Source organism: Myotis daubentonii, chromosome 13, assembly GCF_963259705.1.
Source record: "Myotis daubentonii chromosome 13, mMyoDau2.1, whole genome shotgun sequence".
In the NCBI taxonomy this organism is placed as follows: Eukaryota; Metazoa; Chordata; class Mammalia; order Chiroptera; family Vespertilionidae; genus Myotis; species Myotis daubentonii.
In genome coordinates, this window is record NC_081852.1 from 30,604,987 (window position 1) to 30,619,771 (window position 14,785).

Sequence of the window (14,785 nt, forward strand, 5' to 3'; positions counted from 1 at the left end):
GGTCTTATTGTATAGACGGAAACATTCTTTCTAAATAGAGACCCCCTTTGAAGCAAAAACTTTACATACTTTACTTGTAGCTGAAGAGTCTGATAAAAGACTTAGAGGTAAACAGTCCTAATCACTGTTAATTGGGAAATTAGACATAGAAGTTATTTGTGTGGCCTTTGATAAGATAGGGCATAGCCTCTGGAGAGGGTTCTGGTTTGTGCTAATATTGTTGATGGAGATCTTTTAAGAGGAAGCTACTATTTGCACCTTTGTGGAATGCTCCAAAGTCTAGTATCTGGGATATTACCAAGGGCACCTAACATCAAAGACTTGGCTTTAATAAAATAGACGAGAAGCCATAAAACAAATGAATGTTAAGCATTCACAAGATACCACTGTTTTTTGTATGTCTATCCTCTTTAAATATCTTACAATAATTTTCTTGCCAGACTTTACTTTCTTACTGCTGTTTATTTATTTTTAATTTGAGATAGTGCAATATATAGTATTTTATTTCCACCTTAATTTAGTTCAATTCAAGTTATAAAATGATTTTAAAAATAAGTTTCTGTTAAATCAAAATTTATCTAGGCATTTCTGAGATAATATTATGTCCCCTCCTTTTTCCACTGCCTTCTATAACCTCCCTCAAAAGAAAAAATAAAAACCAAAAACAGAATCATATGTTTTGAAGATGGGAGAGATCTGATACTTGTACGGTCTTTAAAAGCAGAATGTTGGAATGATTTGATTCTCCTGTATGTTAACTGTTCCTCATATTGTGAGAACTCTTAGACTTTCTTAAAATCCTCCATGACTGGCTCAACAGAATGAATGACACATATCCCCTGTTAATACAGGAACGTGTTTACAGCCCAATGTTGAAAGCTGTAACACCCTTTTCTAATGCTGTGTTTTGTTCAGCACTTGGATGGAGTTCTTATTCCATAGCAAGACCTAAAGCTTTCATTTATTCAGAATTTGTAAGAAAAGGTCTGGGTTGAATTTTACATGACCATTTAAAAAAAATTGTTAGACATAATAATCATGTAGAGAGGAGAAACACTTAAAGCTCTTCTCCGATTCTTTCCAAGTACTTATATGCCTTCATTGAAGAAACATACTCGATAAGTTATGCTAATGGATGGGAAAGCAATATGAAAAGTTTACCTACCGCAAATGCAAGCTGCTGTTTCTATTTGGCCATTTCTTATGAAATCAGTGAAACAGTTGTTCAAGGGCCTTCCCTAGGCCAAACTCTCTCAGCCTCATTCCAGTTACAGAAATGAGTGTGTAAGCAATGAGAAACTGGCTTTTCAGTCCAACTAATTTCCAGAAATTCAAACTGGCATTTTCCTTAAATTACTTTCTATCTTTAGAGTTTCTATGCTGTGGAAGTGTGTGTGTGTGTGTGTGTGTGTGTGTGTGTGTGTGTGTGTTTAAGTTTCTCAAATCCACAAAAGACTACTCCTTAGGACCAGGCACTGGTGCTCAGTGGACGCATTATGACCTGCCGGGAGCCGGTCCATCCTTGCTGTTTCAAGGGACCTGGCATATATAGCATACTGTTCTTAATATGTTTGCTCCCCTTAGTGCTGTGTGTTTTAACCAAGGTCACCTCTCCGAGAAAGGTTTTTTCCCCAGGTAGGGATTTTTCCCTGAAGTTAGGGAGGGAATAAAACCCCTCAACTAAGTGCCAGGCGGGTAATTAATCATTTTAACTACGAACAATCATGCTTAAGCTACATAATCTTTACTCCCTGGAATGGAGATAAGAAACGCCCTAACCTTTGGAATAGAGATTGATAGGATTGGAATCAACTGGTATAAATATTGATGTAACAAGACAGAACTCAGAACACAGAACTTAGGAGACAGGACTTAGAAGACAGGACCAAGAGAGACAGAACCTAGGCACAGAACCTACACAGAAGAACTTCGCTGGAGAGAACATGGCAAAAGATCCTGGACTGAACCTGACTACAGAAATTGGCAAGAGAACCTGACTAGAACCTGGTGACTGAACCTGGCTGGAGAACCTGGACAGAACCTGGCTGGAGAACCTAGCGAGGGAACATGGCTACAGAACCTGGCTGGAGATCCAAAGCAGAACCTCTCTGGAGATCCAGACCAGAACTTGGCTGTAGATCCTGGCTGTAGATCCTGGCTAGGCTGCTGATCAACTGAACACTGTCTCCGTGTCCTTCCTTCTTCGCCGACTCTGTCTAAGCCTTTGGGAACCCCTGGACCTGCTGGGGTTGGACCCCGGCAATGACCGATGGAATGAATCAACAAATACAGGGTGTCCCCCCAAAATGTATACACTCTTTAACAACTGATAGCTCAATTTTGAAAATGAAATATATTTTAATAAACACTGAATTTATAATTATTTAAAGTATGTGTATACATTTTGTTGGGACACCATATATTTTTTAAGGTGCTGAAGCACTTTGAAAAAAGTTTAAAAAATGCGAGATGAAGATATCCTCCCTTGGAGTGCTCACATTTTTTTTAATATATATTTTTATTGATTTCAGAGAGGAAGGGAGAGGGAGAGAGAGAAAGAAATGTCAATACCCCCACTGGGGAATGAGCCAGAAACCCGGGCGTGTGCCCCTAACCGGAATCGAACCCAGGACCCTTCAGTCCGCAGGCCGATGCTCTATCCACTGAGCCAAACCAGGTCGGGCAAAGTGCTCACATTTTAACTTGGGGGACTCAAGCCAAGCACACAGATTCTGTGTATACTGTAAAACAAGACTGTCCAGAATTAAACACAGAGAATGAGAGGAGACTCCAGAGAGAGACAGGACTGTTTCTCTGTGGCCTCAAGTCATCAAAGGAGATTTGAGGGGGACCACCCAGGACCCATGCATGTTTGCATTCCCCCCCAAATTCATATGTTGAAACTCTAATCCCCAATGTGATGGGATTTGGAGATGGGGCCTTTGGGAGGTGGGTTAGTGCCCTTATGAGAAGAGCCAAGAGAGAGTGTGCTTCTTTCCTCTCTCTGTCATATGGCAAGAAGGCATATATCTGTAAACCAGGATGAGGGTCCTCACTGGGAACTGAATTGGCTGGCCCCTGATCTTGGATTTCCTAGTGACCAGAACTGCAAGAAATAAATTTCTATTGTTTAAGCCAGTTTATGGTATTTGTGTTATAGCAGGCTGACCTGACTAAGATAAGATATAAATAAGATGGGAGTAAGGTAGGCATTCCTGGAATCAGGAAATTGCACTGGAATGAAGTCAGGGTGCAAAGGGAAATCCTAAGAATATATTTTGCATCCTGTGGTGCTCTTAGTTTGTAGATTTGATCATCCATTATTATTGTAGAAGGTCAGAAATGGGGAGGAATCTGTGTTGACTTAGCAAAAACCTTGAACTTCCTTCTTCTCCTCCCTCTCCCACTCCTCCTCTTCTCCTTCATTTTTTGTTATTTTCCTGAGTGATAATCTGCTTTGCTTGTCACAGTAGTCCCACAGCTAAAACTATCCCTGGCACTATAGAAACTATTCAGTAAATATTTTAGTAAGTTGCCATCAAGGAACCACAGTTTGTTAATAACTAGAATTTGGAGGCCCCCTTTGCCCAACTGCTCATTAGTTGTGGCGCTTTCTTTGAGTTTGAGGATCTCTAATTCTCCTTGTGCTTTACATTAGCGGAGAAGCTCCAGGAACGAGGATAATTGTTATGATGGTAATTTTGGATTTTTCTCATGACTGCCTTGGGAATAGAAGAATAATTTGATTCTTACTAAACTAAATAAAATAAACAAGGAGCTTGTGAAATGAAACATTGAGGGATATTTGAAAGTAAAGAATAACAGACATAGTTTAATAATTTCAGAAAATAACATGGTAGACATTCCATAGCAACAGACTGTTCACTTTCTCAGTGAAAAGGGTAATAAAAGCTGGTTTTTCCTGGGAAGATAATGCTGTAGAATTAATGGTATTTAAAGAGAGATGATTTAAAATATACATAAATATTTAATTTATATTAAAAATCACAGAAATTAGTACTTCTGATTTTTAAAATTACAGTAATCTTTTAAAAGTCAAAATAAGTCACTAGCTTCTGCAATAAGCTTGACAGGCCATTTGGCTGAGAAGGGAGTACAGACTTGATGAAGGTGCCCTTTTGCCTTTCCTCCATGTCTGCTCTGTGGATATGACCAAGCACTAGTCGGAAGGCTTAGGCTTGTGTTGCCATATTTATAGGAGGTGTTGACTCTCTGTTCCAGTTATCCCATTTGGTCATTATATATATATATATATATATATATATATATATATATATATATTTTTTTTTTTAATTGATTTCAGAGAGGAGAACGGAGAGGGAGAGAGTGAGAGAAACATCAATGAAAAGATAGAAACATTGGTCGGCTGCCTCCTGTACACCCCACACTGGGGATTGAGCCCACAAACTGGGCACGTGCCCTGACCATGAATCGAACCATGACCTCCTGGTTCACATGTTTACACTCAACCACTGAGCCACGCCCACTGGGCGGTCATGAATTTTGATTCCTTGCTGAAAATTATGTATCTTTTTTTTCCTTTTGTTTAGCATTTTTATTTTTATTGGGGATGACATTAGTTAATAAAATTCTATAGGCTTCAGGTGTAAAATTCTATAATGCATCATCTATATATTGTATTGAGTGTTCACCACCCCATCACCGTTTATCCCCTCTTTTACCCTCTACTACTTCCCCACCCACCTTTCCCTCTGGTAATCACCATTATTGTTGTCTATGAGTTTTTTTTTTTTTGCTTAATCCTTTTTTATATATAAAGAATATTATATATCTTTATTAATATTTAACATAAGCAGACTGTAAGAGACTGGCACCTATTTAATTTAATTTATTTTATTTTATTTATTTTTATTGATTTCAGAGAGGAAGGGAGAGGGAGAGAAAGATACAAACATCATTGATGAGAGAGTCATTGATCGGCTGCTTCCTGCATGCCTCACACTGGGGATGGAGCCCGAAACCTGGGCATGTGTCCTTACTGGGAATTGAACCGTGAGCTCCTGGTTCATAGGTTGACGCTCAACCAATGAGCCATGCTGGCCGGGCAGTGGCACCTATTTTAAAGAACACTGTAACATCTTCAGACAGAAGTCATATAGTTGAGTGAATTTATACAATATTTAATGTTTCTTTTATTGTTTTACCCTAAGTTAAAATCCTTTAGGATCCCATTCATTAAGATATAAGTAGGGTCAGGCAGTAAGCTTTCTCTTTGCATTTTCTTCCCATCTCTCTTTCTTGGTCTTCTTTGTAATCTCCTTCCTATCTGCTTGTGTCTTAAATGTTTTAAAATGAAGCATTCTTGCTTTAAATTATACAAGCAACACATACTTAAACAATTTAAGCAATACAGCAGTTTATAACAACACGTCCTACAAAAAAATAAGTACACAATTATGCACACATATTTGATCTTCTCTTTCACCTCTGTGCATGAGCTCTCGCTATACATACTATGTTGCAGCTTGATTTTTGATTTAACAACATAAGTGTTCTCTTCCAGGTTTTCTCTGCTCTCTCTGAATGGTGTTATACCACTTGTAGTTTAGTCAACTTCATGCTCATTTTCAAATATTCCCAGCCCTGCTCTGCTTCTGGGACTCCAGCTCATCTATCATTGCCTACTTGCATACCTTATGGGCACTAATACCCAACTCTTCCTGAATACTCTTTCTCTTCCTGACTCCACCTCAGGAGCAGCAATATCATTCATCCCATTTTCCAAGCTAAGGAGTTGGCATCATCTTCATTTCTCTTTCTCAGTTCAACCATATCCTGTCAATCACCAGGCCTATTGTTTCTACCTCTTTAATATCTTTTAAATCAGTTTTCTCCCTTGTAACACCTCTGTAATGCCAGTCACCACTTGCTTAGGGTGTTCTAATTATCTAACTGCCCTCTCTCCTTTCACGTTCCCTCTTCACCTTCTAATCTATTTGCCTCACAGGCCCCGATGATCTTTCTTCAGTGCAAATCTAAACTGGAGAATATTCAGTGACTTGCCATTGCCTTCGGAATAAAGCCCACACTTTTTTAAGACTTCCAGGGCTCGTATGATCTGGCCTCTGCCTGTGACTGGCCTGTCCTGTTGGTCACCGTCCCCAGCTATGTTTGATTCTAACCCCAAACAGAGTCAGTCACTTGAGTTCCTTGAACATGCCATGTTCTGACTTCACATGCTTGCCTTGGAACTGAGTTTGGCATCATTCCTATATGTTCCCAGAGCATCTTGTCAAGTCTCTACTCCCTTCTCAGCCAAATGGCCTGTCAAGCTTATTACAGAAGCTAATGACTTATTTCAACTTTTGAAAAGATTACTATAATTTTAAGAATCAGAAGTGCCAATTTCTGTGATTTTTAATATAAATTAAATATGTATTTACTGGTATATTTTAAATCATCTCCCCTTAAATACCATTTACTATAGAGCATTATCTTCCCAGTTCGGGGATATTTCTCCTACAAACTGAGTTTGGCATCATTCCTGTATGTTTCCAGAGCATCTCAGCATCTCACACTTAGCTTTCTCATGTTGTAAACTGGTCAGACTATACTGTAGCTGCCTATGTCACCCCCCCCCCGCCCCCACCACCACAGTAGCACCACCACCATTGCCACAACTAGAAGTGTGAGCTCCCTGAGGGCAGGAACTAGGAAGAGCATAGAACGTAGCACCCAATGGGGGCCACATGTTTGAGTGATGAATGAATGTAGCCAGAAATCCATAGAACTGAAGGGGTGGCCTGTTCCAGAATCCCCAGTTATGATTACATCAGAAGCTCCACACACCTTGAGGGAGCAGGCTGGTTCAAAGGTAAGGGAAACACTTTTCAAGGTCTGGGCATGGCATTTTGGGATACCAGTGCTTTAGGGAGTAGAGCAAAGTGATCATGACCAGAATCTGCCTTCTGCTTTCCTACAAGCTTTGTCCTGTTTGGGACCTTCTGTAGACTTAGCAACACATTACAATTGGAGTGAGTGGTAGATTTGGAGGCTTGTGCAAGTCCTGAGTCCTCAGTGGGGCAGAAGTAGAAATGTGAGAATTCTTGGAGTGAGGGACAGGGAGATAGAGTTTGCATAGAGTTTGCATAGTCACAACACCCAGAGCGGCTAATCTTGCTTCTCTCAAAGCTGGTTAATTCTTCCACTCCCCACCTGCCTCCAATCCCAAGTTTGTGCAAGCTCATTAAAGGAAGACCTTCCTTTCATTGTGAATCTCTCCTACTGCAGAGTCTCTGTGTCTTTATCCAAATTCTATAGAGCAGTGGTTCTCAACCTTCCTAATGCCGCGACCCTTTAATACAGTTCATCATATTGTGGTGACCCCCAATTTCATTGTTACAAAATGAACATAATTAAAGCATAGTGATTAATCACAAAAACAATATGTAATTATATATGTGTTTTCCGATGGTCTTAAGCGACCCCTGTGAAAGGGCCTTTCGACCCCCAAAGGGATCACGACCCACAGGTTGAGAACCTCTGCTATAGAGGGAAAAAATAAATACCATTAAGAACCCACATATCTCATGACTCTCTTTTATACTTTATTATGTGCTCTGTTGATTGTACACTTGAATACCACCCACTCCAGCTGTTACATTTTGTTAAATGTGACTGTGTTCATGCTGATTTGCATAGGATTCTTCTCAGCTCTATAGTGATAACGTTAATTTGTATATTGGGACTCAGCAAATGGAGGCTGCCCCAGTGGCCCAGCCCACATCACCAGTCTAAACCATCAGCCCACTCTTATTGGAAACACCTGTCAAGGAAACTTAACCAATCACAATCCTCCAGCTCAGCTTTAGCTGGTTTACCTTCCCCTGGAGACTAGGACCCGCTGGCCTTAAAAGGAAATCCCTGACCCCCAGCCAGTCAAGCCCTGCTTCCATGTTACCACTCCTAAGTAAAACTCGCTCTTGCCTGACATCCTTCGGGAAGAGCGCTTCACTGCTTGTGTGGGCCTGCACGCCCCCAATCCATGGATTGTTTTCCCTTGAATAACGGACATCAAACTCATCACTGAATTGTTTAGTTTTGTCATTTGACTGTTTGGCACTGAGATGGGACCCAGAGACAGCTGCTGAGGATTCTGGGATGGCTCCTCAATGCAGGTGAAGGTGGCCTTGGAGCCTTTTGGTTCGCTGCCTCTTGGGCCGCCCTCTGGGATCTCCGGGATCTCCGGTAAGCTTCTTTTGGATGGAGCTCCGCTTATTTTTCGTTCTGAGCTCTTTGAGTCTGTTTTTCCCGATATTTCCAGGTGGAAAACTGGGTGTGAGAGACTCCAGAAATCCCAGAATCTCTCCACTTGGGAAGAGCACTGTACTTCCCCCAATCCACGGATTGTATTCCCTTGAATAAGGGGAATCAGACTCATTACTGAATTTGTAGTTTTGCTATTTGACAGTAGTAAACTTGGGATGTTGAAACATAGTTCAAAGGACTCTGAATTTTAAGTTTTGGACTTAGGATCCGAGTTCTCTGGCTCACTCAAGTGATACAGTGTGACCCCCTATTATGTAAGTTTGAATTAAATATTGAATATAAAGTATTAAGATTTGCATGCAAATGATTTGAATTATTGAAGTTCCCCCAAATTTATCAAGATTTGCATAATTCCTAAGGCCTTTGGGTGTACTGAATAAAATGCTGTGTTTATTTTATTGAAACATTTCCACTTTAGCTAGTGAACAGACATCCCCAATTCCTGGTTATGGGAATAGTCTTAAATTACACAAATCTCAGTCAGATCTTGCAAGGTCTTCAGGAGGGCATGTCTTGCATAAAAGACAATCTTTTTGGCCTCGGTAAGTCACCTGTCTTGTCTGCACTTGTTTATCACCACTGGGGAAAACTGGTAAAGAGTGAAACCCACCTTGTAGTTTAGATAAAGTGCCTAGTTTAGTGGCTGGTGTTGATCAGGCAGTCAGTGAATGTTATTTGATTTGGAAAGTGGGTAAGATAGACAACATAATTTGAATGTCTGTTTTCTACTAGGAATGATCACAACTGTAAGCAGTAAACTGGGGGATATCTCTGTATCACAGATAAGGAAACAGGATCAGAGGAGATCCTGCTTTGTGGATTTTGAACCAATACCAGTCTTCCTCCATGATTTATTTTATTTCTGTGTTGAAATGGTGACTAAGGTAGGGAGACATTCTTTAAAAAATATGTCTGAAGAAACAGTTCTCTCAGTCTCCTATTTCATAAAGGGTCAAAATATTTTAAATACAGGCATTCCTCGTTATATTGTTCTTATTAGCTCTATTGCACTTCACAGATGTTATGGGGTTTTTTTGCAAATTGAAGGCAGGACCCTCCACCAGCAAAAAGGTTACAAGTTGCTTTTTGTAGTGGTCTGGAACTGAACCCACGATATTTCAAGGTTTGTCTGTAATAATCAAACACATTTTAAAAAAATTTTTTGTATTGACTTCAGAGAGGAAGGGATAGGAAGAGAGATAGAAACATCAGTGATGAGAAAAATCATTGATTGGCTGCCTCCTGCATGCCACCCCACTGGGGATCGAGCCTGCAACCCAGGTATGTGCCCTTGACCAGAATCAAACCTGGGACCTGTCAGTCCACAGCTGATGCTCTATCCACTGAGCCAAACCAGCTAGGGCCATACAATTTTAAAGAGAAATTTAAATCAGCTCATCCTGGTCCTCCTTTCTTCCAATTATTAAGTGAATGTGATAATCCAATAGTTCCTTTAATCAGGAGTAGAGAGGCCTTTAAAATTCCCAAATTCAAAAGGACTTGAAGCCACTTTTACAGACAAATGCAGGTCTAAGGCAAAAAGCGTTTGTCTGTAACAAACACCCTATCTATTCTTAGGGTGATCTAGGAATAGATTTATAAAACTTTTCCTTGTTTGATCTAAGTGCTGAATACCTATGATTTTCTAAACTATGGAGATATCAGCAGTATTAATCATGTAGTAATTAGAGCTCTTGCGGAGAACATGCTCTCATAAATACAAGGTATTGTTATTAGCAGTGGAGTGATTAGTTACAAAACCATTTAATTAAAAATTTAAGCCAGCAGTTGAAGAAAACATTTTATTAGTTTTGGAATAGAATGGACCCAGATAAAACTCAAGGCGAGAAGATGAAAAAAAGTAATGTTTTGGTTGACCACATTTTGGAAGCAAGTTTTAGAGGATGCATTTGTCCTTGAGGCCTAAGGGTAACATTATGACTTGGGCAAGCTAGAGAAGATGGGCACGGACTGGGATTAGGATGGAACGGTTTCTTTCTCTGTGTCTTGCATTTGTACGAAATGGGGAACCTGTAAGTAGTAGTGGCTGTGCTGTTGGATCAGAACTAGGTTCTCTCAAGTTCTACAAGAGTCAGCTGAACTCACTGAAATCCTAACAAGGACAAAATATATTTCACAGTTTCTGCTTAGGGGCAGTTAATATGTCCTTACCTCAGCTGGGGTTTTGAGCCTCTCAACATAATAGGCAGCTTCTTTCTTAGCCTCCTCTTATGAATCAGAAAATAACCTAAATAACATTTGTTTTATGGACAGCTTTCTCGTGAAATATCTTGGAGCTTAGTCAATTTGATTGTCCCTGCATGCAGCAGAGAAGCAACAAATCACTGAGGCTGGACTTGGGACAGAGGGGAGCTGAGTCAAAGGGAGAGGAGGATGGCTGGGAGCAGATGCCCATCCACACTGCACCTGGCCAAGTCGCAGGAGGACAGCCTGGAGGAGAAGATTTTGGCTTCTCCTTTCCCCATTCCCCTTGGTCAGCTGGGGTCTGCCCATTAGATGCATTAACACAGAAGTAAGCAAGTTAGAGTCTTTCCTCTTACACTTTAGTCTTTGAAAAACACTAGAATTTAAAAGTTCTTTGGGGGCAGGAATATGTCATTCACTATAGAACCCCCTTAACTATTAACATCCTTGGTATGTCATAGGTGGCTTCTTTTTAAGTAAAAGTATCTTAAGTATTTCAAGACAAACACTCTGCTTTAATGTTCTAGAATTTCTGAGCTGCGTGTTACAGCAGATTCTGAACACAGGTGTAATGAAGCTTAAATGGGCAAGGTAATCCGATATTTTCTTTATATCTTGTCCAGATGTTGTCACCTGGGGTGGGAGATGGGGAGAATGTTAACTCTCAATCATCCACAAGTACCTTATGTACCATAAGGACTTTCTTTGGCAGTCCTCGTTAACCTTGTCACTGGCCAGGTGGTAGAGTCCAACTGGAACAGAGATGGGAGCTCACCAAGAGGGTGAGTCCTGCTTTCTCATGTGTCTGGCTACGTCTCTCTTATAGAACCAGATAAATATGGTTGAGCATTATGGTTCTCATTTTGTATTTTTCCTTTTATATCCTTATGAATAAGTGGTAATTGGCAACACAACACCTTGAAGGCTATTGTTCTATTAATTCAATAATTATGGTATTTCCTTACTGTTTGCCTGCCTTCTTTGGGGGAAAGCATACAATTATTTTTAAAAACTGGGGCAAATAAGGATTGTGGTTCACTACCCTGTTTTCCCTGAGGTTACTGAGTCTCCCAGATTAGACTCTTGAAGTTGCTTTTTCTTGTGTGTCTCCTTGATGAGACTTGTGTCACTCACAGTACCATGTTCTCTGCTGGGCATGCTAAGTAGTTCCTTGATGCTAACACACACATCTTTTACTTTTCTCATAGCTGACTACATCTTAAAATTGATGGAGACACTTAATATGGCATTTCCCTCCCAAAAAGCTGTTATTTAATCAAACTGAAGGTCATTTTTATGATTTATAGTATCTTAGAATACAGGAAAGGTAGTGGTGTTTTAGTTATCTGTAGCTGTCTAACAAATAACAAAATTTTAAAAAAACTTTAAAAAGTAATCATTTCTTACCTCTTATGGTTTCTGTGAATCAGGAATTCACTTAGGGTTGTGGTCGGCAAACTGCGGCTCTCGAGCCACATGCGGCTTTTTGGCCCCTTGAGTGTGGCTCTTCCTAAGCCTTAGGAGTACCCTAATTAAGTTAATAACAGTGTACCTACCTATATAGTTTAAGTTTAAAAAATTTGGTCCTCAAAAGAAATTTCAATCGTTGTACTGTTGATATTTGGCTCTGTTGACTAATGAGTTTGCTGACCACTGACTTAGGGACAATAGGGAGGTCTTGTCTCTGTTCCATGCTGTCTGGAGCCTCAGCTGGAAGATTTGTAGCCTCCAAGGTAGAATCATCTGAAGGCTGACTCCCAGGTGAGCATTGCTGGGGCTATTAATTGACACAGGACTAATCCATGAAGAGATAATTGACTACACTGAAAATATTTATTCTTTTTCTTATGAACAAAAGAACTTTCAAATTCATGGGGGCTTTGGAAGGATGAAACCATTTGGCATTTTCTGAAATCGGCTGAACTTGGGCTCTGATCTCAGGGGGGTTTGGAGGTCAGCACTTAGGGGGTTGACCTGATATGTTTTTCAATGGAATGGGCAGCATTACAGTTAAGCCTATATATATTTGCATCAGGGTCTACTCTAAGCATGTCAAACTCAAAGGCTAAGATGGGCCAAATAAACAAGGTTTAAGTTTATGTGGGCCACAAAAAAACCCAAAAGCTTCAATTTTCATAGAAATGTAGGTTTATTTTGATAGAGACATGCTGAATACAAAGGGCTGAAATAAATGAGTAATTGTTAACATAAAGTAATAGAAAATTTTAATAAATATTAATATTTTTTCTTGAACATTAACTTACCAGACACTGAATAACTGCACAAATTAATAAGCGTAACACAAATAAAGCTATTTTTCTTGTTCTCTAAAAGTGAAATATTTCCTGTTGTGCACACCAAACAAGTCAGTCCAAGACTAATGGCGTGGCAATTGGCTGCTAAACTATTCGCTGCTGGTCTTAGTAGAGAGGAATGGTGCTCCGGCGTGTAAGGCGCGTAAGGGAAATGAATGCAATATGATTTTAGTAATTAGTCATTAGTTAATGTTGTAGTTCCTTATTAATAATTACGTATAACAATATTACAAAAAAGTTATGAAATTTTTATTAAAATGTTTCTTACATACCGTTATATTGGCTGGGCTGCAAAAATATTCGTTGTGAGCCACATTTGGCCCGCAAGTTTGACCTGCTTGGTCTACTCTGTTGATTGGTATTCAGGATGACTTATACCAAGCTCCTTACTACTATTTCCCCACCTCTCCATACCATGTCTAAGTTTTAAATTCTAGGTGGGCAGAAGAAGCATTGCTGACAATACCATTTATTTCCTCCATTTGAATCAGGGACTTGCTTGTCAGCTGTCCGAAAATACTCCTTATCCACCCATGCCAGAGAAATGTTCTGTTTCTTCAATGCTTTGAGATCACAGCCTTGAGCAGATTAGGCAGCACTTTCTCTAAAATAAATTGTAAAATCCAGGGAAATCCAGGAGTTTGTGGCCTCTTACCCTTTTAAACCCTTTGTGAGTTCAAAGGATTAGATCAGCGGTTCTCAACCTGTGGGTCGAGACCCTTTGAGGTCGAACGACCCTTTCACAGGGGTCGCCTAAGACCATCAGAAAACACATATATAATTACATATTGTTTTTGTGATTAATCACTATGTTTTAATTATGTTAAATTTGTAACAATGAAATTGGGGGTCACCACAACATGAGGAACTGTATTAAAGGGTTGAGGCATTAGGAAGGTTGAGAACCGCTGGATTAGATAAAATACTGTTCTTGAAAATAAAGACAAACAAAAGCAAACAGCAAAACACCTACTCTTCCCTTAAAGGATAAAGTTTTAATAAAATGGTAATTATTTTCCTAAAACATTTTAGATATTAAAAGGGTTATTTCTTTAGGCCTTCATGTATTGAGGCTTCTAAATATGATGTTTAAAATATTATCATTGTTTGTATAGAAACTTGAAATAAGCATTCCACCACAAAAATAGGTTTGCATTTGCTGAACTCATTCTTAACACTGTTGCATAATACTGTGCTTCAAGGGGATTTTTATAAAAGGCATATTATCATTAAGAGCTCCCATGGACTGTATGCCTCCAGTTGGCAGGCACTGAAAGGGGTTGAATAAGGTCTTGTTCAACGACCTTGTGAGCTTGGAGCATCCCCATTTTACAAACAAGGAAACTGAGTTCTACTTAGCAAGTAGCAAGCACAACTTATTTCACTTAAACTGTTGTTTAGGGCAATGTGGCCAGTATTTGACTAGCTGTAGAAATTTTCACAGCAGCTGTGAAGTCTAGGGAGCTAGTGTCTACTAATGGAACCCTTTCATGTGAAATGTCCTCTTGCCTGAAGCTAGGGCTTTAGAAAAATGGAATTAAAGAAAGGAACTTGGCAGGCCTACCTCATTGCTTTTTCTCATCTCTGCTCCCCACAACCCCAATTTAGCCCTCTTATAGGAAGGCAAATAGAATTTTGTTTTAGAAGCTTGTGATGACTATTTGGCAAATAGCTCCACCAAATTATTCTAGTATTTCAGAAAATGACTTCTGAGATACCTGACATATTGGCACTACTACTGACTCACCCACAACCCTAATAGAGCTTGGCCTATAGCAGCAGTTCTCAACCTGTGGGTCGAGACCCCTTTGGGGGTCAAACGACCCTTTCACAGGGGGTCGCCTAAGACCATCGGAAAACACATATATAATTACATATTGTTTACAGTAGCAAAATTACAGATATGAAGTAGCAATGAAAATAATTTTATGGTTGGGGCTCACCACAACATGAGG

At 39.7% G+C, this 14,785-nt stretch overlaps 1 protein-coding gene across 4 annotated transcripts in view; it reads left to right on the forward strand.

Moving 5' to 3' along the window:
• FAM13C (family with sequence similarity 13 member C) overlaps nucleotides 1-14,785 on the forward strand; it is a 128,198-nt gene that overhangs the window by 34,847 nt on the left and 78,566 nt on the right. The window lies entirely within an intron of this gene.